Here is a 24367-nt window from a genome sequence, read left to right on the forward strand (position 1 = left end):
ACCGAACCCCCAGCTTCCCATGGCAAAGCTGGGGGCTTGGTAAAGACTGGTCAGGGCTGAGGCAGGCCGGGCCCGAGATCCGGCCAGACACCTGATGCCGGATCTCGGACCCAACCAGAGCCGGCCCATGGACCAGAGGGGTGACGAGGCAGAGGGGCAGCCAAAGCAGGGGGACCAGTGTTGTATGACATCCGGAACCAGCAATGCGTGCTTCCGTCCCCTTTCACCTTCCCTCCCCCGTGGCCTCCAAGGCCAAGGTGGGGGCACTGAGGGATGGGGGCGCAGGGGGACCAGCATTGCAGTGATCCGGCCCCCCTGCTCCCCTCCTCTCCCCACACGTCCACTTTCGTGGGTCCATAGGGGGACTGGGAAAGACCTGATGCGCTTGCTTCCCTGCACCCCCTCCACCCCCTCCACCCACGGTGTACAGGGGGGCGTGAGCTGAGAAGCGACATCCCTTACCAGGCAAGAAGACGCTGACGGGCACCAGCAGGAAGCAACAACGAAGCCTGGAAACGCGAGGAAAGCGTGCGTCCAAGATGCATTTATTTCCTGTTTCGTGGCCATGCCCCCATAACGTCACACTGACTGAGCATGTGCTTGGTTGGATCCGTGGCTCGTCATGCGCAGTCAAGTGAGACAAAAAAAATATTTTCTCGCCGTCCTGGATCACGCCCCAGAAATCATGGCAAGGGAACTTCATGTCGTAAGCGGCATATGTCACCACAGTATGTAAATTCCTCAACTTTCAACTTTTCTTTTTAAACTTGTCCCATGATACTTTCTCCTTGTCATGTCCCTATCCTGCTTATATGATCCGCTCTTATATTTGGTCACTTCATTGTTCGTTTTCAAGCTTAGACCTTCAAAAATAAAACAGCCAGCTATACATTTGTCACGTTGATGTCTCCATGGACACAGGGAGGCGGGTGGTTGGGGAAAGGGAAATGATGGGTAAAAGGGAAGTGACGGGCTAGGGGTGGGGGAAGGGCAGAGTTTGTGAGAAGTTAATAAAGGAAGACGTTGTTTGCAGTACTCTGTGTCCGTGTTTATTTGGAAGTGCGCCACTGAGTGGGCCGTAACACTGGCGACGAGGCAGGCAGCCTGGAGGCTGACACCACGCGGAAGGAAGATAGCCAGGGCGGTCGCTTGCAGACGATGCGTGCTGGAGAGGTGTGAGCTCGCAGCAGCAGTGCAGGAGCACCAAGGAGGCTGTGTCATCAGCCGCGGGTGAACGTGGTGCCGGCCCCTTTCACCGCGGGTGGCCAGATCCTCATCCTGGGCCGTAGCAGTGACTGAAGAGTGGCGGAGGAGGAGCCGCGCGGCCAGAGCCACACGTGCAGTGGGTAGCTGCACTTCCATCCCGGGCGGCGGCGGTGACTGTGAGCGGTCGCACACGGAAATCCGAAGAGGCAGAAGGCCCCAAGCACGCCTGGGCCACAGCAGTGAATGTGGGCAGCCGTGCACGGCAACCCAAGGAGACAGAGGGCCTCCAAACATGCGGTAAGCCACTGGCCAGGCCCTGCCCACTGAAAGACACGGCAGATGGTGCTCGTGCCTGCAGAAGGCAGCCATCGTGTCTGCAGAAGGGCCCACAAGGGTTTTATACGCTCACATAAGGCCCCAGAAGAGGGAATGTACACAGGGTCAGAGGGCTCCACCCACGATGACACCCACAACAGATGGTGCTCGTGCCTAGGGAAGGCAGCCATCTGAGCAAGTCGTGAGCCTGCAGGGGTCACAATCCCCAGGGACAATCCGCCCTTTCTCCAGCAAGCGGCAAGGAAGGCACCAGGCAGAGCGATCACCCCGACACCACCCAACAGCGTAAATAATGTCCGGTCAAGAGGACAACCAAGGGACACAACCTCAGGGCAATGGACCACCGGCACCAGGTCCGCAAGTGCCAGACCAAGTGCCATATCGACTGCCGGACATGTCAGCCCAAATGCCAGGCGCATTTGAGGTCACAGACACCAGTAATATGGGTCCCAGGTGGACCAAATGGATAAGAGACTTCGATTTATACATGGGGGCTACCAGGCCCATTGCAGATGCACAACAAATATGCCTATTGAAGCTCGCAGTGGGCTCAGCCACCCGCGATATCATCAATGAGATGCCCCCTGACTCCAGTGATTCCATCCAGTACCTGAAAGACGCTTTGGCAGCATACTTCACCCCACACACCAATGTAGATTATGAGAGGCATCTCTTACATAGCAACAAGCAAATCAAGGGTGAGACCATGGACACCTATGTAATGCGCCCATGCACGAAACAATTGTGACTTTGCAAACTACTCCAACACAGAGGCCCTGCGATCTCAGATCATGGCAGGATGTGAGTCGCAGACGTTCAGGAGGAAACTTCTACAAAAAGCCTACATGCTGGAAGAGATACTAGCACTGGCTCAAGTCGAAAGGGCAATAGATTTGCAGGTGGAGAGCTTCGGCAACTTAACACCTGGTGAAAGCATTTACAGACTCCAGCTGGAGAGAAAGTCGGATGAACTTTTCTGCTACAAGTGCAGATTTGAATACCCCCATGACAGCACCTGCCCAGCAATTGGCCAACGCTGCGCCTCATGTGGCAAGGAGGGTCACTTCAAATCGGTCTGTAGACTCTTGCTCGACAAAGGGAGGGAAGGAACCAGAGACGCGCCACTCAAATCCAAAGCGAAAAGCAGTGCACCATCAGGAAAACACCCTAGCACAAACCCCCAAGGGCCGTCAAGTCAGACACACCCAGAACAAAGGGAAAGAGACTCGGGGGAAGACAGGCAACGGAGAGAAGAGAGAGAAGAAGGTACGTCATGCACGCTAGACCAGAGCGCAGGTCAAGGCGCCAAGTGCACTACCTAGTGGAACAATCTCCAACGGACTCGGACCCCAGCTCATCGGGGAGTGACCAGAAAAAGAAAGCATACATGAATGCATTAGGAAACCCTACCGCCACTGCACACAGCCCCACCTTAATCATCAAACTGAATGAGCAACCAACCAAATTTCTTATCGATACAGGGGCTACGGTGAACATGGTCAGTGAGAACATTTTCAAAGAACTACCCCATGAACCAAAGCTGCGCCCGCAACAGTGGACATATACGCCTATGGTGCCAAGGCACCCCTCAAATGCCTAGGACAATTTGACGATCTATGCCGATACAAAGGGCACGAGAAGAAAATACCCATCCACGTCCTGGCAACTGTAACAGATAGCGGTTGTGTTCTAAGCTTCAAGGCAGCAGCAGAAATGGGCCTGATCCACATTTTGTATAACATTATGGTCCACAAATATATCGACCCAGTTGAGATAATCAACAATTTGTAGCTTCCCATATTCAGACTCGGCAAACAAAAAAAAAGGCAAATCAAGCTTCACATAGACGAGTCAATACGCCCTGTAGCGCAACACTACAGGGGGATCCCTATCAACATCCAGAAAAAAGTAGAAGACGAGTTACACAAATTACTCGAACAGGACGTTATTGAACCTGTCACTGGCCCCACCACATGGGTATCCCCTATAGTGCCCGTTCCTAATAAAGGGTTGGATGCCATCAGACAATGCGTGGACATGAGACACCCCAAGCAAGCGATACGGCGGAAGAGACACCTGGCCCCTCGTATCACAGACAAAATCCACCTGTCAAACAGAGCCAAGGTGTTCTCTAAGCCAGACCTGCAAAAGGGATACCATCAACTCATACTGAGCCCCAAAAGCAGGAACATTACCACGTTCGTAAAGCATCGGGGCCTGTTCCGGTACAAGAGGTTAAGTTTCGGTGAGTCATAGGCTGTGAAAATATTTCAGGCCGAGGTGCACAATGTTATCAAGCACATACGGAACTGCCTCAACTACAGTGACGATATCCTTATCTTCGGCACCGTTGTCAACAAGCATGATGAGGCACTAATGAAGGTGTGCAAAGCTCTGCAAGCTGTGAATCTCACGCTGAATCGCAACAAGTGCAAGTTCAGAAAGAGCACGTTGAGATTTTTCAGACATCTTCTCGGAGACGGGCATGGCAAACGTGCCAGAGCTGCGCTCTTTCCTAGGTTTAGCCAGCTACTGTACACGCTACATTAAGGACTTTGCCTCTGTAAGTGAGCCACTAAGACTTCTAACTCAACAGGATGCCACATTTCACTGGTCAGAGCACTGTCAAAAGGACTTCGAAGCCATCAGAGAGAGAGTCGCCAAGGCAGAAAACATGGCCTATTACGACCCTGGCTGCCAGACTGAACTGACAGTAGACGCAAGTCCCGTGGGGTTGGAGGCCATACTGGCTCAAGTAGATCCGAGAGACCCGTCCCAAAAATACATCATCCTGTATGCCGGCTGGAGTCTCTCCGCCACCGAACAGGCGTACTCGCAAGCTGAGAAGGAGGGTATCGCTGTGGTATGGGCATGCAAGCACTTCCACCTGTTCTTGTAGGGCAAACCTTTTCGGGTCATCACGTATCACCAAGCCCTTCTGTTCCTGTATGGCAATCCACAGGCGAAAATGCCACCCTGAAATGCCAGATGGGGGCTACTACTACAGGATTACGCCTTTGAGATTCTTCATCGGCCCGGGAAAGGGGATAACCCTGTGGACTTCCTGTCCAGAAGGCCCCGGGAGGGGTGTGCACCAGAACCCTCAGTAGCGGACAGGTACCTTTGATACCTCATACATCAAACCACTTCGGAATGGAAGGAAGTGACACCAAAGTAATAGCTCAGGAAACGGAAAATGACCCTGCCTGTCAGATCATCTGCGAGGGACTAGTATCTGGCATGTGGAGGAGGGCCAAGGAGAGAGGGAGAGAGCGGCAGGAGACCTCATACACAACGAGGTAGAGCGCCTCATACAGGTGAAAGAGGAACTAGCGCTGTCCGATGATCAACTCCTCCTGAAGGACTGCAAGTTGGTGAGCCCACGGTCCCTGAGGGCGAAGATCATTGAGCTAGCCCACGAAAATCACAGGGGAATGGTATCGACCAAGCGCATGCTCTGCCAGAAAACCTGGTTCCATAACACGTACTCCTTCATGGAAGAAGCCCTGATGGCCTGTCCCCTGTGCAGCCTCATCACTCCCAACCAACACCCGGAAACACTGAACATGTCTGAACTCCTGTAGGGAATATGGGCAGCTGTGGCCGCTGATTTCTTTGGGCCCATTGAAGGGGGAAAGTATATACTAGCAGTGATGGATGAATACTCTCGATACCCGGAGGCCCAACTAGTATCGTCGACAGCCACTCATGTCATACCGACACTAGACCGCATCTTCTCTGCGTCTGGGATTCCCAAGGTGCTCAAGACAGACAATAGACCTCCCTTTAGTGGGCATCAGTTCACCCAATTTGCGAACTACATGGGATTTCACCATCGGAAGATAACCCCGCTCTGGCCTCAAGCGAACGGCATGATAGAGCGCTTCATGGCCAATCTAATGAGAGCGCTACAAATAGCCAAGTTCACAGGGCAGCCATATGAGCAGGTACTGAACCAATTGATGAGAGACTACCAGGGCACACCCCAGAGCACCACTGGGAGGACCCCTGCGGAGGTGATGCTCAGGAGAAACGTCCAAACACACTTCTCACAAGCCCGAACGATCAACAACCCTCCTGAAGTGGACAAGGAAACGCGCGAACGAGACGAGGCTGCCAAGGCACGCATGAAAGTATATGCGGACACCCACCGAGGAGCGAGAATGCCCCAGATCGAGGTAGGCAATGACGTAGCCATAAAGCAACCACAGACTGAACCCCTGCTGTGGCACAGGCCTCAGAATAAGCCTCGCTGCTGGATTGAGGAAATGGGTTATTGCAACCCACCGGACAACCACCTGTTGTGAAAGTCTGGTACCTGTTTAAAAGGGGGGGGGATGATGTCACAGGGATGTCTCCATGGAAACAGGTGGTTGGAGAAAGGGAAATGACGGGTAAAAGGGAAGTGACTGGCTGGGGGCGGGGGAAGGGCAGAGTTTGTGAGAAGTTAATAAAGGAAGACGTTGTTTACAGTAGTACTCAGCGTTTATTTGGGAGTGTGCCACTGAGTGATCCAGGCCAACCCACGACCGTAACACATTTTAGCCTGGAAACGGAACTATGGCAAAGTTACCAGGAAACCTTGGCCCGTATAAAAAAATGCAACAAAAAACGCAAGGAAGGCCAGGCATATGCAACATGAGCAGCTTATTTGGGATGGATGTGTGCAATGCCTAATTGGCTTTAATACTCCTGGCTTTGCGCATTTTCTTCATCACCAGTGTGACAAAAAGAGAGGCAGTATTGGAGAAACATTTTCGAAACCTCATAGGTACTCAAGAGCAGCCAGGAATGACGTGCCCTCTCTCCTGCTCCTCACACTGAAACCGGGAACAGGCTTTTAAAAAGAAAACGCACATCAATGATGCGCTGCAGCCGTACGTTTCATAAACTGCCGGAAAACCCGGAGACGCCACGATTTTCCCAGGAGACCAGAAGAACGTAAAAACCCGCAGTCTCCAGGTTAAACTCTGATGTTAGGCAGGTATGGAAAGACCCGCTTTTGCTGCAATCAAAATAAGAAAAACAAACCCATAGGCACCTAAATATACCTGGCGCTTGGAAACACTTGTGAGACGTATAAGCGCCTTATAAATGCACAATTAAAAATATATCGGCACATACACGGCATGAAGTCCTCCTTCCTCCACGATTCTGTTCCTAAGTACGTAGACTTCCTATATGTAAACGTCATGACGCTGTAAAGGCATTTCAGAAAGTGTCGGCAAACGTTTAAACAAGCACAGTGCTATCGTGTCTCATAGGGACTTTAAATATTTTTCAATTGATAATGAAAGCAACAGAAGGCCTCCAGTCCCTTCACCAAACGCTCCTTTTCAGTTTCCAGGCAGTATCAGGTGAGTGTATGCGATCCAGCGCTTGCAGTCAATTTTATATGCATTTATTTTAGCATCCATTATTCCCACTCCTTTGGTGTTACATTGGTAAGAGAAGCCCTTTTGTAACCTCTGCAAATGCACGTTGAAGTGGCCGCAGCTGAAGCTGTAATTCGTTGTCTGGTACTTATCACATGTTGAAATGAAAAAATGGAAGTACGTGGCTTTCTAAACATCTGGTTTGGAAATTACACAGGGCAGCCTGTTGTTGGTATTGTAGACACAGTAGCTGCTCCAAGCTCGTTTTTTATGGTACAATTCAGGCCCTGTAATGCTCGCAGACGCAGTAACTGCTGTGCAGCTACTACACAGACCGTGGTCTGGTGTAAGTGACCCACATATATATATATATTATGTAATTTTTCTTTTTTTGTGCAAAGTTTTGTGAGGATTCGTTCAGGGGGTGCCCAAAAAGTTTTCTTCTTATGGGTTGAGCAACTTACCCATAACTACAGGGCCACTACCGCAGGCCCTGTAATATATAATACCTGCTCAGCTTATGATCACAGATGTGTACAGTCTCCAGTTCCAGTGCCTACTCTGAAAGTAATGATTCCTCAGGCTAATGGCTGCAGATCTAGTACTTTATCTGGGTCTAATGACCCTTCTGTGGATAATAACTCCAGGCACAGTGTCTGTTCTCGGTTTAATGGCTGCAGACACAGAAAAAACACCCTGATTAATATCAGCAGACACTACCGTCTATGGCGCTAATGATAAAGGGCCATCACATCCTCTGGCTGGAGTGAATGAGTGCTGACACAATACCTGCTCTGGAGCTAATGACTTACAGTACGTAACTGCCCATTAGCTATATTTGACAATATCTGCCCTGGGGCCAGGGACGTCAATTGGGGGTCGCAATAGCAACCTCTGCTGTTTCCCCAGTGACCTCTGGCATAATTCTGCAACCTCTGGCCTGGACTGTAGCTTGCACTTTTTTATAAATAGTTTGCTACAAACTGTTTATAAAAAAACGAGCAGGGTCCAGGCGAGCGGATGCAGCAGCGTGGCCTTCATGTCTGTTAATTGAGCTATGGTTGCTTAGCAACCATAGCTCGTCCGGGGCTGAGATAGGAAGAAGAGCAAAGCGGGACTCGAGGCGGCAGTTTCGGGCCCGCTGGTATGCCCCTGTCCCGTGTGGTGGGCGAGCCGGTGCTTCAGGCCGCCCTGTACTAACACGCACATGCATACAAGCACTGAGACATGACACATGCGACCATGCTTTCCAAGGTCCCGACGGCAACAGCCGCACGGACGTTCTTTATTCAAAACGCGCATGCGCAGCCCAAAACGAGGCTCGCACATGCGTCGTGTACACTGATAACGTCACATCCCTTTTTTTCTTTAATTAAAACAAACTAACATCAATAACGCAACAGTCCAACATGGAACAACGATGAATGTCCCGTAGGGGATCGCTGACCTGACTAGGACGCCGGCTCAGTCTCTGAGTCCAGGACGTAGTCCTTAAGCCGAGCCGGCGGCCGGCGATTATGTCGCACCGGATATCGGGGACTGTTCTGTGGGATCGCTCCTGGGCACTCCACCCGCGGCAGCCCATCCGATGGGGCATCCGTTATGGGGCTCTCCGTCCCCGCTTCCGATGGGGATCCCTCGTCGGGGCCTGTCTCCTCACCGGGAACATCCACTTTCTTAAAAAAAGATTGGTTGCGGGTGATTGTCCCTCGCTCGTTGGCCGCGGTGACCATGGTCCCCTTCACGTGGGTGACGGTCAACGGTTGGGGTTCATATGGTAGTGCCAGCTTCCCTTCCGGTCGATGGTTCCGCACCAACACGGAATCGCCTACGGCCATCTCCTTATCTTGCAAACCTCTCCTTGCACTTTCCTTCATGTTGCGTGCCGCTCACTCCTACCGGACTTTCTCGTTGTCAATGACCCTGGGTTCTCGCCCTCCATCTCAGGGATCAACCCTCTCGGGCAGGGTCCCTGTGGACTGTTGGGGCGTGGCTCTGTATTCCCTTAGGAGCTCGACCAATTTCTGCCGTAGATCATTCCCTCCGTTGGCAGATATCCTGAACACTTTGTTAAGGGTCCGCATCATTCTCTCAGCTTCACCATTGGCTCGAGGCCAGAGGGGCGAGACCGTCCGATGTTGGATGCCTTTTTCTTTCAAGTACTGCGCAAACTGGTTTCCCGTGAACGGGGTTCCATTGTCCGTGCACAACAGTTCAGGGAAACCATGCGTGGCAATCGTTCTGTCCAACGCCCTGGTGGTGTGTTCAGTCGCTGTTGATTCAGCCACTTCCACCTCCGGGTACCTCGACCATTGGTCGACCACCGTGTTAGGGAGAATTCTCTGTTTAGGCTGAATTTCCCTACCTAGTGAGTCCCCCAGCAGCTTTGCTGGATTTCTGGGGTTTAATTTTTTTCTCCTGCCAAGAGTGAGACTCTTTTACCCTCACTCTTGGACATGTTGAAGTGTGTTTTCTTGGTTAAACCTTGTGTTGAATGGGCTATGGGGTCTTTTACTCCATAGGGCCTCATGTATTTTTGTGATATGGGTCACACAGCACCCTCTGTGCCGTGACCCAGGGGTGTCCTAGGGACTCCCCAACATAGACTCCATACCCTGGGACTGACTACTGTCTCCCAGGGCATGTAAAGTCACCAAAGACTTTGCTAGTCTTGAATCCTGAACAGAACCAGTACAAACCATCATATTGTGGACGTACTGGCTGGGGCAATTCGATTGCCCCAGGGTCTGTTAGTCGAGGGGGCACGTCTCCGTCCCCCCTGATCGAGTTTTGGCTGGTGGCAGTGGAAACTACTTTTTATATTCGACCGCGAATATTTCCCTATGGGATTTCCCATTGTTTTAGGCTAACACATTTAATTATTTATTTACGGTAGCCTTAAACATACCGCCGGTTTATATATTTATTTTTATAACTCCGGTTGGGACTTTTTGCCAAAACTTGATTCTAAAATGGCGTTGGTGTTCGCCTCTGTAACTCTGACCCAAAGTGGAGCCCTTTGTTCCACTTTTGGCGGGCTTCTCCACAGAAGCCCTCCAAAGTGGTGCCACTCTGTCTGGGGTACTTAGGAGGGGTGGAGGGGGATTTAGGCACCCTGGACTGAGTTACCTTGGTAACTCAAGTCGCACTCCGTCCTGATTGGCCCAAGTGGTGAGCCGCCCGGCTCACCACTTAGCATGTTTGAGTGACAGCTAGGCTGGGTGAATGGGGGTTTGCTGCATAAAAGCAGGGCTTTGGGGACTGGGACTTCAGAAGTCGCCACAGGACCAAGAATCCGACGAGGGAAGAGCTGAGCCGACCTGCTTCGACGACACCACCCGGTGGAGCCCTGCTGAACCGTCTCACCACTTTTTCCCGACGACCGAGGAGAACTCTTAACGGAGTGGCTCCTTCCCTTGACTGGTGGGGACAACCAGTTTTCGCCTTCTTTCCGTTCTTTGAGGTATCTCGTGGCCGCCTTGCCTGTGCCAAGCACCCCGGCAACCGGAATACCACACTTTACCCCCATACCGCGAAAGTCGGCACCAACCCTTTAACCGGAGGACTCCGCGGCTGGTTTCTTCCCGGGCAGTGCAACGACCCTCTTCTTCTGCTCTTCAGCGAGAACTTCTTCTCCCCTGACCGACGTCGAGCCCTGCTGCCACTGCCTGGAACAACTGCCACCGCTGGAGGATCCTTTCCGCTTAAGGTACCGTGTTCTGCCTGGCTTCCCTTGCTACCGACTGTACGGGGTAGATTTAGTCCCCGGCTTTCGAACCTGGGAGTGCCTGGGACACTTTGGCTAAACTTTCTGAGCCACTCTAACCTCTTTTTGACTCTTTGCAAGACTTTGAATCTCTAACTAACAGTGTGATCTTGGGCACATTTTCGCTCCGGCTACTCTAAGAGTGGGCCCTGCCTAGTGACTTTTGCTCACCTGTGACTTTATTCTTCGTTAAGCCTATTGCAAGTGTTCTGGACCTTAGAGTGGTGTGTCTAACCTATTTCTGCTTTTTTCTCTCCCTTTCTTGGAAACTACTAGAGTGTCATCTAACGTTAAGCACTCACCTCTGTTTTAATTAAGTGGTGTTAACCTAGAGTTGTCTAGATAGGAGAAAGGATTGAATTTACTTTCAGTATAACTGTGTTGAAGTGCTTTTACTATATTTTTGCTAGAGTGTTTTTAACTTATGTGTATTTTAAATAAATAACTATATACTTTTGAAACCAAGCTCTGGTCAGTGTTTGCTTGTGCTATTGTGTTTTGGTACATATTGTGTATACTTTACATACTGCCTAACTCTTCTTGAGAGAAGTCTGACTGCTCAGCCACAGCTACCAGGTAAATCTGGGTGGTACAGACTGCTACCAAAGGGGTTTACTGCTCTACCTGTAGTCTTAAATCTTTTGCAGTGTTCCCCAAGGGAACTGCACAGGTTTCTGCCTAACACTGGTGTACAGCGGTGGGATTTGTATTGAGTATACATTTTATTGTGCTTTAGATACCTTAGTGCAACTAACCACAAAGCTTAGCACTGAAAAAGTAAAACCTCTAACATGTCAGTTATAGAAAGCTATAGTCAAGAGTCCCTTGCAGCCAAAACTGCTGATTGTTTAAGAGTGCTCTGTAAACATAAGGATCTCCTGACTAAGGGCAAGAAAATGGAGCTGATTGAAAGATTGCTAGCTAACCAAAGTCTGGGTGATGGTTCAGAGGAACCTACCACTCCAGCAACTGTAGATGACAGTATTGAAATTAACATGGAGCAAAATGTTGATGATTCTGAGGAAGAGTCAGAAGAGGAGGGTGAGGCTGTTGTGACTGTCCCCCCTAGGCCTCTGCCTGCTCTACCTGCTGTACCTACTGGGCCTTTACCAGGTCCCACATTTAGTCCTCAGTACTTTGAACTGGAGAAAATGAAACTAGAATTGGAGTATAAGAAACTTAATGCTCAAACTGACAAAGAACTAAGGCTAAGGGAAATGGAGCTCAAGTATGAGCTAGAAATGAAGAAATTATCTGTTGAGAATGCTTCTCTCTCTGGCTCCTCTAGAAGTTCCAGTCCTAAAAGACCCCGGATGCCTAAAGAATTGGTTGGTATGTATGAGCCTAAGTTGGATGTGTTGGATTGGTTGTCTCTGTTTGAATATAATCATGGGCTCCAGAACATCACAGGAAATGACTTACTCACCTGGTTGTTCTCTAGGCTTCCCCCTGTTGCAACTGATGTGGTAATGGAGATGGGGGAGGAGGATAGGAAGGACTATGAATGTGTGAAACTAGCTTTGATAGCTAGGTTTGGGAAGACCCCTTCCCAGTATCTTAAGAGGTTTAGGAGCCTCAAAAAGCATGATGGTACCCCTTGGGCTACCTGGGTGAGTGAATGTTTGAAAAACTTAGAGGGATGGATTAAGGGTTACAAGGTGAACACTTATGAGGGGATGAGAAATCTCTTTATGTTGGAGTCAATTTATGATGCCTGCTCTCCTGAGCTCAGACAGCACTTGGCTGATTCACAGGAATTGGATCCTAGGAAGCTAGCTAAGGCTGCTGACTTGTGGGTTGCCAACAGGGCCACTCACAAGGATTCTGGGGTAACTCAGAAGAAGGATGGGGAGAAACAGCCTAAAAAGGACCCCAAAGAGAATTCTAATACCTCCCATACCCAAGAGGGCCACAAACAACCAAATAACCAGGGTAAGCCCCAGGGTAAACCGAATCAGGCTAGTGTACCTTCTGGCCACAAGCCAGAAGGAGGTCAGAGCAAGCCACCCTTCCAGAGAGCATTTGGACAATGCTATGTCTGTCAGGGTACTGACCATATCAAAGGAGATCCCAAGTGCAAGGGTAAACCTGCAGGGATCAGCACAGTCTCCTTAGCCTTCACTCCTGAGGATGAAGTACAGATGGCTAGTGCCCACTTTGAACTCTTTGCTGAAGAACCCTTGGGTCTTCAAGCAACTGTAAACTTAGAGCCTATGGGTCTGGTTAGTCCCCAGAATAGGGTTGTGTATAACTCCCTACCTGTTAACTCTAAGGTGTATTATGTGGACAGTGTTCTTGTCAATGGCCAGGATACTCCTGCCAGGAGAGACACTGGGGCCAGCAGAACAGTAGTGGATGAAAGCTTCTTTCAACCTGAGGATGTGGCCAAAGCACCCAAAGGTCCCACTAAGATGTCTGGAGGCCCTGTCCAAATGGTTCCTATCCTACCAGCCCTCATTCAGTGTAACAACATGACAGTGAGGATCCCTGTCAGTGTTCAGACTGAGGTACCTGGGAAGGTCCTGTTAGGGAATGACCTAAGAACTCTAGGAGTAGTGTCACATACCCCCAGGCCTCCCAGTATGGAGAAGCAGAACTTAACCAAATTGGCTAGAAAGGCTACCTTGAAGGACCCTTCTAAGCCTGTGGGACCCTCTACTGAGAACCCCACTACAAGCCCTGGTGTTAGTAAGTTGACCTCTAACCCAGGCACATTTCAGGATAGTATGCTAGGAACATGGGCGCCCCAACCAAGCTCCATCATTGTTCCCCTAGTCTCAGAGTCTCTGACTCCCCCTGCTTCTGAGGAAGAGGTGGATAGACCAACTAGGCCCCTATCTGGACCTGAGAGAACTGGTAATTCTCAGTGCTGGTGGAAAACCAGAAAAGAAAAGTCTAAGGCCAAAAACCTTCAGACTGTTGGACCTTCTACTGAAGACCCCAACTCAAATCCTAATATTAGGGGGGAAACTCCTAAAATAGGTAAGGGTAGATCTAAGAGGAAGGGGAAGCAGGTACATTGCCTAACCCCAACCCCTCCAACCAAGAGGCCTAAGACCCAACCTGCTCCCACAAGAGAGGTGGTGAGGAACCTTGGAGGCCCCTCTAGATCTAAGGGAATCCTTTATAAGGACCCCTTCAAAAAGCCTAACATAGGTTCAGAAGTTGTCCCAACTTCTGAGGGACTGGTCAACCAGATCCCCTATAACAAAAAGACTGATGTTCCTCAAAGGGTTTGTAGGTCCTTTAGCTTGCAAAAGAAAACCTTTGAGTTCTCCCTTAAGCATAGGTCAAGGTGTCACCATCAAAATGCTGATGGACTCTCTAGGATGTATATCATCGACTAGAGGTATGAGGTTCATCCGGGAGTGGATTAAATCCTCCTGTCCCTTAGTCTGGGGGGGGCGAGTGTTAGGGAGAATTCTCTGTTTAGGCTGAATTTCCCTACCTAGTGAGTCCCCCAGCAGCTTTGCTGGATTTCTGGGGTTTAATTTTTTTCTCCTGCCAAGAGTGAGACTCTTTTACCCTCACTCTTGGACATGTTGAAGTGTGTTTTCTTGGTTAAACCTTGTGTTGAATGGGCTATGGGGTCTTTTACTCCATAGGGCCTCATGTATTTTTGTGATATGGGTCACACAGCACCCTCTGTGCCGTGACCCAGGGGTGTCCTAGGGACTCCCCAACATAGACTCCATACCCTGGGACTGACTACTGTCTCCCAGGGCATGTAAAGTCACCAAAGACTTTGCTAGTCTTGAATCCTGAACAGAACCAGTACAAACCATCATATTGTGGACGTACTGGCTGGGGCAATTCGATTGCCCCAGGGTCTGTTAGTCGAGGGGGCACGTCTCCGTCCCCCCTGATCGAGTTTTGGCTGGTGGCAGTGGAAACTACTTTTTATATTCGACCGCGAATATTTCCCTATGGGATTTCCCATTGTTTTAGGCTAACACATTTAATTATTTATTTACGGTAGCCTTAAACATACCGCCGGTTTATATATTTATTTTTATAACTCCGGTTGGGACTTTTTGCCAAAACTTGATTCTAAAATGGCGTTGGTGTTCGCCTCTGTAACTCTGACCCAAAGTGGAGCCCTTTGTTCCACTTTTGGCGGGCTTCTCCACAGAAGCCCTCCAAAGTGGTGCCACTCTGTCTGGGGTACTTAGGAGGGGTGGAGGGGGATTTAGGCACCCTGGACTGAGTTACCTTGGTAACTCAAGTCGCACTCCGTCCTGATTGGCCCAAGTGGTGAGCCGCCCGGCTCACCACTTAGCATGTTTGAGTGACAGCTAGGCTGGGTGAATGGGGGTTTGCTGCATAAAAGCAGGGCTTTGGGGACTGGGACTTCAGAAGTCGCCACAGGACCAAGAATCCGACGAGGGAAGAGCTGAGCCGACCTGCTTCGACGACACCACCCGGTGGAGCCCTGCTGAACCGTCTCACCACTTTTTCCCGACGACCGAGGAGAACTCTTAACGGAGTGGCTCCTTCCCTTGACTGGTGGGGACAACCAGTTTTCGCCTTCTTTCCGTTCTTTGAGGTATCTCGTGGCCGCCTTGCCTGTGCCAAGCACCCCGGCAACCGGAATACCACACTTTACCCCCATACCGCGAAAGTCGGCACCAACCCTTTAACCGGAGGACTCCGCGGCTGGTTTCTTCCCGGGCAGTGCAACGACCCTCTTCTTCTGCTCTTCAGCGAGAACTTCTTCTCCCCTGACCGACGTCGAGCCCTGCTGCCACTGCCTGGAACAACTGCCACCGCTGGAGGATCCTTTCCGCTTAAGGTACCGTGTTCTGCCTGGCTTCCCTTGCTACCGACTGTACGGGGTAGATTTAGTCCCCGGCTTTCGAACCTGGGAGTGCCTGGGACACTTTGGCTAAACTTTCTGAGCCACTCTAACCTCTTTTTGACTCTTTGCAAGACTTTGAATCTCTAACTAACAGTGTGATCTTGGGCACATTTTCGCTCCGGCTACTCTAAGAGTGGGCCCTGCCTAGTGACTTTTGCTCACCTGTGACTTTATTCTTCGTTAAGCCTATTGCAAGTGTTCTGGACCTTAGAGTGGTGTGTCTAACCTATTTCTGCTTTTTTCTCTCCCTTTCTTGGAAACTACTAGAGTGTCATCTAACGTTAAGCACTCACCTCTGTTTTAATTAAGTGGTGTTAACCTAGAGTTGTCTAGATAGGAGAAAGGATTGAATTTACTTTCAGTATAACTGTGTTGAAGTGCTTTTACTATATTTTTGCTAGAGTGTTTTTAACTTATGTGTATTTTAAATAAATAACTATATACTTTTGAAACCAAGCTCTGGTCAGTGTTTGCTTGTGCTATTGTGTTTTGGTACATATTGTGTATACTTTACATACTGCCTAACTCTTCTTGAGAGAAGTCTGACTGCTCAGCCACAGCTACCAGGTAAATCTGGGTGGTACAGACTGCTACCAAAGGGGTTTACTGCTCTACCTGTAGTCTTAAATCTTTTGCAGTGTTCCCCAAGGGAACTGCACAGGTTTCTGCCTAACACACCGCCAGAAAGTACATGCCCTTTCCCGTTGATCCAAAGTCGGCATGGACCGTGCCCCACGGCTTCTCACTCCGTTCCATGGAACTGATGAGTGGAGCCCTCTCAACCAGACTCGGTGCTTGGCACGGCAAACACCTCTTCACAAACAACTCCACCAGACTTTCCAGATCGGGGAACCATACCTTGGGTCTGAGCCGCGCCTTTGTCTTGGCAATACCCTGGTGTCCCGTATGGGCCAGTTCCAGGACGCGGTTCCTTAGGGCTTGTGGAATGACTATTTGCCTTCCCCGCAGCAGTAGTCCATCTTCTGATATTGAAAGTTCGTCCCTCAGCTTCCAGAGTGCCTGAAGGTCCTTCTGAACACTCTGTTCCCGTCTGGAGTTGTTTTGGAGCATCTCCTTCCAGTCACCACTTCTCACCGCCGCTTTGACCATCTGAAACACTTCATCCATCGACGACTCCTCGGCCACTGCTACCCTGGATAGAGCCATGGGCATCGCGCTCTCCACCACGTGGCACACCAACTCTTGGCAATCTAATACTTCACTGGGGCCTTCCGCCTGCTTGTGACTCGGGTGGCGGGAAAGGTAGTCCGCCGGATTATTAGTCCCCGGTCTGTAGACAAGCTTAACCCCGTACTCGATGAGTGCTAGCAACCAGCGCTCTATCCTTGGGGGAGGTTTCGACGACACGCCGGCCAGGATGGGCAGGAGCGGCTTGTGGTCAGTCACAACCGTAACTGGATTGTCCAGAATGTACAGGCAAAAATGGCGGCAACCCCACAGAATGGCCAACGCCTCTCTCTCAATCTGCGAGTAGCGCTTTTCCGTGTCCGTTAGAGCTTTACTCGCATAGGCAATGGGGTGCATGTCTCCTCTATTATCGGCCTGCATAAGGACAGCCCCCAGACCCACTGGGCCGGCGTCAACGACAATCTCCGATTCTGCGGTGGGGTCAAAATATGCCATTGTGTCCCGATCGGACAGAGCTTTCTTGACCTCCTGAAACGCCTCCTGCTCTCTCCTGTCCCACATCCAGACGGCCTCATTCCTGGTCAAAGCCCTGAGCGGCTCGGACAAGGACGGCAACCCCTTGATGAAATGCCCGCCGTAGTTGACCATCCCCAGGAAGCTACGTACTTCCGTGGGAGACTGGGGCGCCGCCGCTTCGCAGATGTCTTTGACCTTCTCAGGATCTGGCGATACGCCGCTGGCATGGAATATGAAGCCAAAAAACCCTATTCTGTCCTTGAAAAACTCACATTTATCACGGTGCAGAGTGAGACCCGGCTCGCTCAACCTTCGCAGGGTACGCTCCAGTCTCTTCATGTGCTCTGCCTTGGACTCTGCAAAAAACAAAATGCCATCACTCATATTGAGTACACCCTTAATGCCAGCCAGCGCACCCCTGGTGGCATTTTGAAAAACTTCCGCCGCTGAGGAAATACCAAAACTCGGGCGTTTAAACTGATAGAGGCCCTCGTGTGTAGTAAACGTTGTAATATATCTGGAATCTGGGTGGAGCTCTAGCTGGTGGTAGCCCGACCTCAGATCCAGCTTCGATAACACTCTGGCCCCTTGTAGTTCCCCCCACGATGTCATCCAGGGTTGGTGTCAGATGTCTCTCACGTTTAATTGCGGCATTCGGAAGGCGCATGTCCACGCAGATGCGTACCGCCCCAGCTGCTTCGGTTTCGGTGCCACCACGATGGGCGAGACCCAGGGCGTCGGCCCCTGCATCCTCTCAATGATGTCCATTTTGGCCAGAAGTTGAAGCTCCTTCTCCACTTGCTCCCTGAGGTGGAACGGGATCCTTCGATGTTTGAGGGCGGTGGGCCAGATGGTATCATCGATATGTAGATGCACTGGGGGACCCTTCAGCTTGCCCACTCCATGAACAATACCGGCGAATTTGGTCAGCAGTTGGTCAATGTCCACCTGGTACACCTCAAGGGCAAAGTGCACCAGGTCCAACACCTATGACGCAGCACAACTGAGAAGCGAGTGCTGGCTGACGTCCGTGACAAAAAACCGGGCTTTGATGGTCCTGGTCCCTCTGGTGACAGGTGCCACAAACACCCCTAGAATGGGTAGCAAAGTGTCACCTCCAAAGGTGAAAATCTTAGCCGTTGACATATCCAATGGTGGTGGTCCCGGGATTGCCATGTAATGGTCGGTGGCAAGCACACAGACAGAGGCGCCCGTGTCTATCAGTACCTGCGCCGGGACACCTTGAATGTCAACCACACACCTAGGCTGTCTCTTTTTTCATGCTCCTGTCGCAAGGTTCGAAATGAAAAAAACCTCCTCTTCCTCTTCCTCTGCGATATCTAGTCACTGGACATCTTGCTCCAGTGTCGCAACACTGCGTTGTCTCCTGAGCCCGCCACCATTAGGCCTTGCAAGTCCTCTTTGCGTGGCAACTGGTGCGGGGGCACGACACATCCTGGCATAATGGCCCGGACCATTGCACCTGCCGCATGTTCTTGATTTGGCGGGACAGTCATCAGAGTGGGGCAGATCATATCTGCAGTACTGGCAAATGGTCGCATATCCGTGTGCTGGAGCTGCATCCTGGCGTTTCTGGCTCCATCGCGCCTTCGATGAAGCTTGCCTTCCCACTGCAAATGCCTCTTCAGACCTTCTGGGGCGCACAGCAGTGACCATTTTAGCTCCTCTCGTCTCAGCCAGTTCATACACCCTGCCTTCTAATATTTGGGCAAGAGACAGTCCCGGTTCCCGCAATATCTGGCTACGTAGTTTGCCCGAACTGCACCCCTGAATCACTTGATTGCGGATCATGCCCTCTTCATTGTCCCACCTGCAGGTGGTAGCCATCTGCCGCAGGCGTGCGCAGAACTGATCAAGCGATTCCTCCTCCCGCTGTTTCTCACCACAGAATAAAAATCTGTCGAAGTCCACGTTGGATAGGGGAATTAAATAGTTCTTGAGAGCCGTTTTAACGGCATCATACGTTGCCACTTGTAGGTTTAGAGACTCATATATGCGGAGAACGTCCATCCCTGCCTTTCGTCCTGAGGCTAACGATATCGCCATTGCTCGCGTCGGATTCAGGATACACAACGAAGAAAAATGCTTGTGGTTGACACATCGGTGCGTGTCAAGCTGCTCACTTCGTTGTATCCCGCCTCGTCGCCAATGTGGTGGGCGAGCCGGTGCTTCGGGCCGCCCTGTACTAACATGCACATGCATACAAGCACTGAGACATGACACATGCGACCATGCTTTCCAAGGTCCCGGCAGCAACTGCCGCTCGGACGTTCTTTATTCAAAACGCGCATGTGCAACCCAAAACGAGGCTCGCGCATGCGTTGTGTACACTGACAACATCACATCCCCCACGCTCCAGCGCTCGGCTGGGCCTGTCCATGTTTGGGGTGGAGCTGCTGTCTCCTGGGGGTGAGGCGGGCGGGCCTGGGCAAAGGGCGGAGGAAGGGAAGGAACTTGCGGCCCAGCCCACGTGGCACAGAAATGTCTGCAGGCAGTGCCGGGGCAGGGCCAGCCAGAGAGAGGCCCTCAGCTGGCGAGTGACTCCCGGACAAGTACCGCACCCCGCACCGGTGAGTGACTCCCCAACATGGGAAGAGGGCTGGCTCATAACTGTGCTCCCCAACCAGGGGATCCCCGTTACAGTGTGCTAGGGATTCTTCCGGGAGGGAGGGGTTAATGTCTACACCCCAGAACAAAAGATGAATCCTTGAGACGGTCGGGCACCCCCGATTCATTCCACTAACTGTATCTGGCAGCATTATAGCACCCAAACACGCTTCGTGGCTTCTAAGCACTTTGATGCCCCTTCTCCGGTTATGTTTCTCATAGGGGACAATGGGGTGTAGGTGCCCTGCTCTTGTGCGAAGGTGGGGCGGGTGCATCACAAATTATGATGCATTTGGCTAACACTGGGAAGTGCAGCAGTGGCAGGTTTTATTTGTTAGGAGGGGTGGTGGTAGGGGGAGGGGCAAAGGCACATCCAACATCGGGACCCTGCGAGCTCCAATGATTTTTCAGTGTATTTTTGTTGGGGTCATTGGATTTGGGTTGTTTGGGGTGGGGGAGGCTGAAGCCTTCATGCAGGTTTCTGGTTGGCAGTAACTGGTGGGGACCGGGGCGGGGGGACCTGAACCTGTGGTAATCACTGGTAAAGGGTTTCCGTGGGGAGTTGGGAATTGGGTAAGAAGATTGGATGGGTCCTCCCCGTCCACCCCTTCTCTTCATCCAGTTCAAGGTGTAATTGGTGCACAACAAAGAGGGTACATTTTTTAAAGTCCCGATCTGGCTGCGGGGGTGATTGGAAGGGGCAGGAGGTTGGTGGTAAGCACAATCTTCAGATGTTACAACATTTGAGTTCCATAACTGGAAGTGCTATTTTAAACACATCGCCTTTGGGTGCATTCAACTTCCTGGTTCCTGTTTTTTGCAGCTTGGAAGCCCACATGGCTCATCAGAAGTGCTGCAGGGTCACTTCTACTAAAGCCCCTAAATTGCTATGGAAAGCGAGACATCCGGTGTTTGTGGGGGCGGGGAGTATTTTATCACTGATTGGCAGCATCACCCCCGCCCGTTAAGCGCAGACGTGGGGGGTTGGGGCAGGAACTTGTGCCCCAGTATCAGGGTGCGGGTTTGCAGGCCTGTGGTATAACTATGCAATGACAGTGCCCCTGATAATGGCAGCGAGAAGCTGATTGCAACGGGGTGTCCAGAACTTTGACCTAGATACATAAGGTATGTCTCCATGGAGAATTTATCTGTGATACTTCCTAGCGGTGCTACGTAACGATCTGCCGAACAAGTTTGGGTTCCTGTGCTACCAATTACCCACCTCTTGTTACATATGGGGTCCCAGATTCTTCTTTCTGAATATCTGCATGTGAAGTTTTGAGTTTTACGTTAGACGTCTGAACTGGACCCATAAACCCATTGCTCTTTGTTCATGGTCCTTCTGGACAGTGCTAGTGTGCTGCCCTGGACAGTGTTAGCACGTTACCCGAGGTAGTCCGGACATCCCACCAGCTGAGACCGTCCCTTGGTCTGAGGAGCCTTAGAGACATGAAAGGAGGAGCCCAGAATAGGGGAGTGAAGAGACCGGGCAGCACTGCACATGCCCCCCCTCGCTCCCCCTGCTGACACAGTAACCGGGCCCCCACAGAGACTATAAACTTCTCCGGCCCTGAGAGCAGAGCTCGGATAATAATAGGCAGTGCTAACATGCTACCCTGGACAGTGCCAACATGCTACCCTGGACCCATGCTTACCTGGAGAGTGCCAGCTTGTCACCCTGGACAATGCTAGTACGCTAGCCTGGGCAGTGCTATGTGCTACCGTGGGCAGTGCTAGCAAGCTGACCTGGACAGTGCTCACGTGCGAGCCAGGACAGTGTTAGCGTGATACCCTGTGCGGTATCTGGTCTTTCCATCGAAAGAGTTTCCAACAAAACCCTTTCCATCGAATTTTGCAACAAATTTTTTTTCATCGAATGTATGTGTGTGGGAATAAAGGGTTAATTTTGTTTGGTGTGGGTTATTAAAGGTAAAAAACAGGTGGTTTGGGGGTGACCCCCAAAAAACAAAACAAAATTACTAAAAATACATTTATCCCACACACACATACATTTGATGGAAGAAATTCAAAAACATATTAAAAACAAAAACAGGGAGACTCGGAGTCTAAAAATGGCCGCCGTGGGGAACACACCATGAGGAGGTGCACTCTGTCCCCTGCAGGCCAATAGATAGTTTTGCAGCCGGAGCACTTCCTCCGCAGGCACAGTAGGGGCGAAAACGAGCCCGAGAAGCAGGCGGTCCAGAAAACACCAAAGGAAAAGGCGTCCTGCCGCCTCTGCATCACCGTGCCGTGGAGCGAGCAGGAGAGCACGGAAACCTGCGCCGCATGTCTGCAACACAGCGAGTCAAGCAGGCAAACAAAGGGGTTGCGGCCCCGGCAGGCAATCGGCATCGGAGGAAAGAATCAAGTGAGAGGGGCCCGCCCGGGTATTTCTCAGTGCACCCGAGCCAGACGCTTTGACCCGAGGTAGTCCGGACTTCCCACCAGCTGAGACCGTCCCTCGGTCTGAGGAGCCGCAGAGACATGAAAGGAGGAGCCCGGAATGGGGGAGTGAAGAGACCGGGCAGCACTGCACATGCCCCCCCCTCCCTCGCTCCCCCTGCTGACACAGTAACCGGGCCCCCACAGAGGCTGTAAACTTCTCTGGCCCTGAGAGCAGAGCTCGGATAATAAGAAACCCGACGATAAGAGCGGGGGAGGGGCCCAGAAGTAGTTCCTGCTACTCCAGGAGTAACACATAAACCGAGAACTATAGAGGCCCCAATGGGGAAGACAGCTTCATCGTCAAGGGGAAAGAGGGCCACGCAATCAAACATCTGCAGCTCCCTCCCAGAAAATTAAAAGAACCAGCGCTGCTGCAGAGCATGGAAGGCCTGGCCCACCTGGGGAGGGATGGGCTGGCCACAGGCTGAGTGCACCTACCAACTCCATAAGGGGGAGTTATAACCACCACTAAAATAGAACCTGACTCAAGTCCCTCCCACCCCCAAGAACTCGGTCCGGCAGGACCAGAACAATTACCTAGGAGACGGGGCCACACCAAACCAAACAGACCAAGAACCCCATCCAAGGGACCCAGGCTGAGGACGAAAGGGGGGGGGGACCCAGAGGAGTCGGACTCCCTCACAATGCAAGGAGTGAAGTCCGGCTCAGATAGGCGGTTATAGGGCATGCACCCCGCCCAACAGAAGGAAGCCAATCATACACAAAATATTCAAGGGTTATGCAGACTGACCGCACAATGTCTAAAAACAGAGAGAAAGACCCCGAACAGACCGCGGCGAAGGGGGGGAAGAAAAAATCACAGGAGTGTTCGATCCAGAAGCTATGGATGAATGAGCGAGGGTGGACCTCAGTCAGACTCAGAGCAATAGGGGGACAGAGAGGAAGGTAGTCTCCCTCAGGACCAACAACCGGAGGGAGCAGCAGATCAAACGATCACTCAAAAGGTGCTCGAGAGATGCCTTCAATCCTTCGGGGAAAGAATGGTCTCAACCATACAATCCCAAATGGACAAGATGAGGGAGGACCTAATAGGAGCACTGAGAGAAGTGAAGGGGGACCTGCGCTCCCTGATAGTGAGAGTGGACAAAAATGAGCGAGCACTCCAGGACATGGCTGATGACATGCCTAAAATGGAGGACCTAATGGAGCACCTGGCCAGGGCTACCCACAACTTCAGACAGAAGATATGGAGAAGAGGTTGAGGAGAGTGAACATTAGGATCAATTCACTGCCAGAGGCAGTGGGAGACGCAGAACTTTCCCATGCCATCCAACAACTATTCGCGGACCTAGTCTCATCCCTGGACCCTGCTGAGATCCGAGTGGACAGAATTCACACAGTGGGGCTGAAAAGGAACTAACCTGGGGCACGCCTACTGGATGTACTGGTGGCCATGCATGACTACGCTCAGAAAGAAAAAATCCTTGGGGAAAGCAAGACCGCAAAAATACCTATTCTGCAGAGGGGTCCCCTTGCAGCTATACCAAGACATTTCCCAGGCCATCCTCATGAAATGATGCAGTTAGTCACACAGGAACTGACAAAAAGGGGAATCAGATATAGATGGACGTTCCCTTTCGGGCTACTCTTCGAGCATGAAGGAAGGCAAAGGAGAATAACATCAGTGGAGGAAGGAACAACCCTTCTGGGCCTGGAGGCCGAGGCAGTCAACATCGAAGACCATGGTCCAAACAGGTCTAACCCACTGAGAATGGACCACCCAGGGTACAAAGAAAGAAATTGAGACAGCTTCAAGGTCCAAAGGAGAGGATGGGAACCCTGGGGAGACAACCAGGGGCGGCACCCTTGCAAGAATAATACAGGGCAGTAAAGCGTCCTGGGGAGGTGGCAAGTAACGATAACCTGCGGGTGAGGATACGGAAGGGGATCTCTTGGGAGTAAGGTATGGGTCAAGGGGGACCCGCACAGGTATGCGCTGGGAACAGGGAGGAATCCAACCCCCGAGGAGGCAGTGCGAGGGAGTCACATCAGGAAGGGGAGGAGGGGAGGAGGGGAAGAGGGGAGGGTGATAGGGGGGAATCCTGGTCCACATCGGCATCCACA

At 51.4% G+C, this 24367-nt stretch overlaps 1 protein-coding gene and 1 long non-coding RNA gene across 4 annotated transcripts in view; one reads left to right on the forward strand and one right to left on the reverse strand.

The window, feature by feature from the left end:
- LOC138513954 (uncharacterized) overlaps positions 1 to 6740 on the reverse strand; it is a 40370-nt gene extending 33630 nt beyond the window's left edge. For 2 of the 3 annotated variants that reach the window (XR_011281848.1, XR_011281847.1), the window contains exon 1: positions 6667 to 6740. This is a non-coding gene — a long non-coding RNA (uncharacterized lncRNA). Of the gene's footprint in view, positions 1 to 462; positions 2218 to 6666 lie in introns of those variants that run through there. The other variant, XR_011281849.1, reaches the window with a different exon arrangement.
- A 16-nt stretch (positions 6741 to 6756) lies between these two features.
- Positions 6757 to 24367, forward strand: part of RINT1 (RAD50 interactor 1) — a 1254187-nt gene continuing 1236576 nt past the window's right edge. The window contains exon 1 of the mRNA XM_069629127.1: positions 6757 to 6899. The gene's annotated coding sequence lies outside the window, so the exon portion shown is untranslated. The remainder of the gene's footprint in view (positions 6900 to 24367) is intronic.

This window comes from Ambystoma mexicanum, chromosome 12 (genome assembly GCF_040938575.1).
Source record: "Ambystoma mexicanum isolate Mex_15411 chromosome 12, UKY_AmexF1_1, whole genome shotgun sequence".
NCBI classification, from domain to species: Eukaryota; Metazoa; Chordata; class Amphibia; order Caudata; family Ambystomatidae; genus Ambystoma; species Ambystoma mexicanum.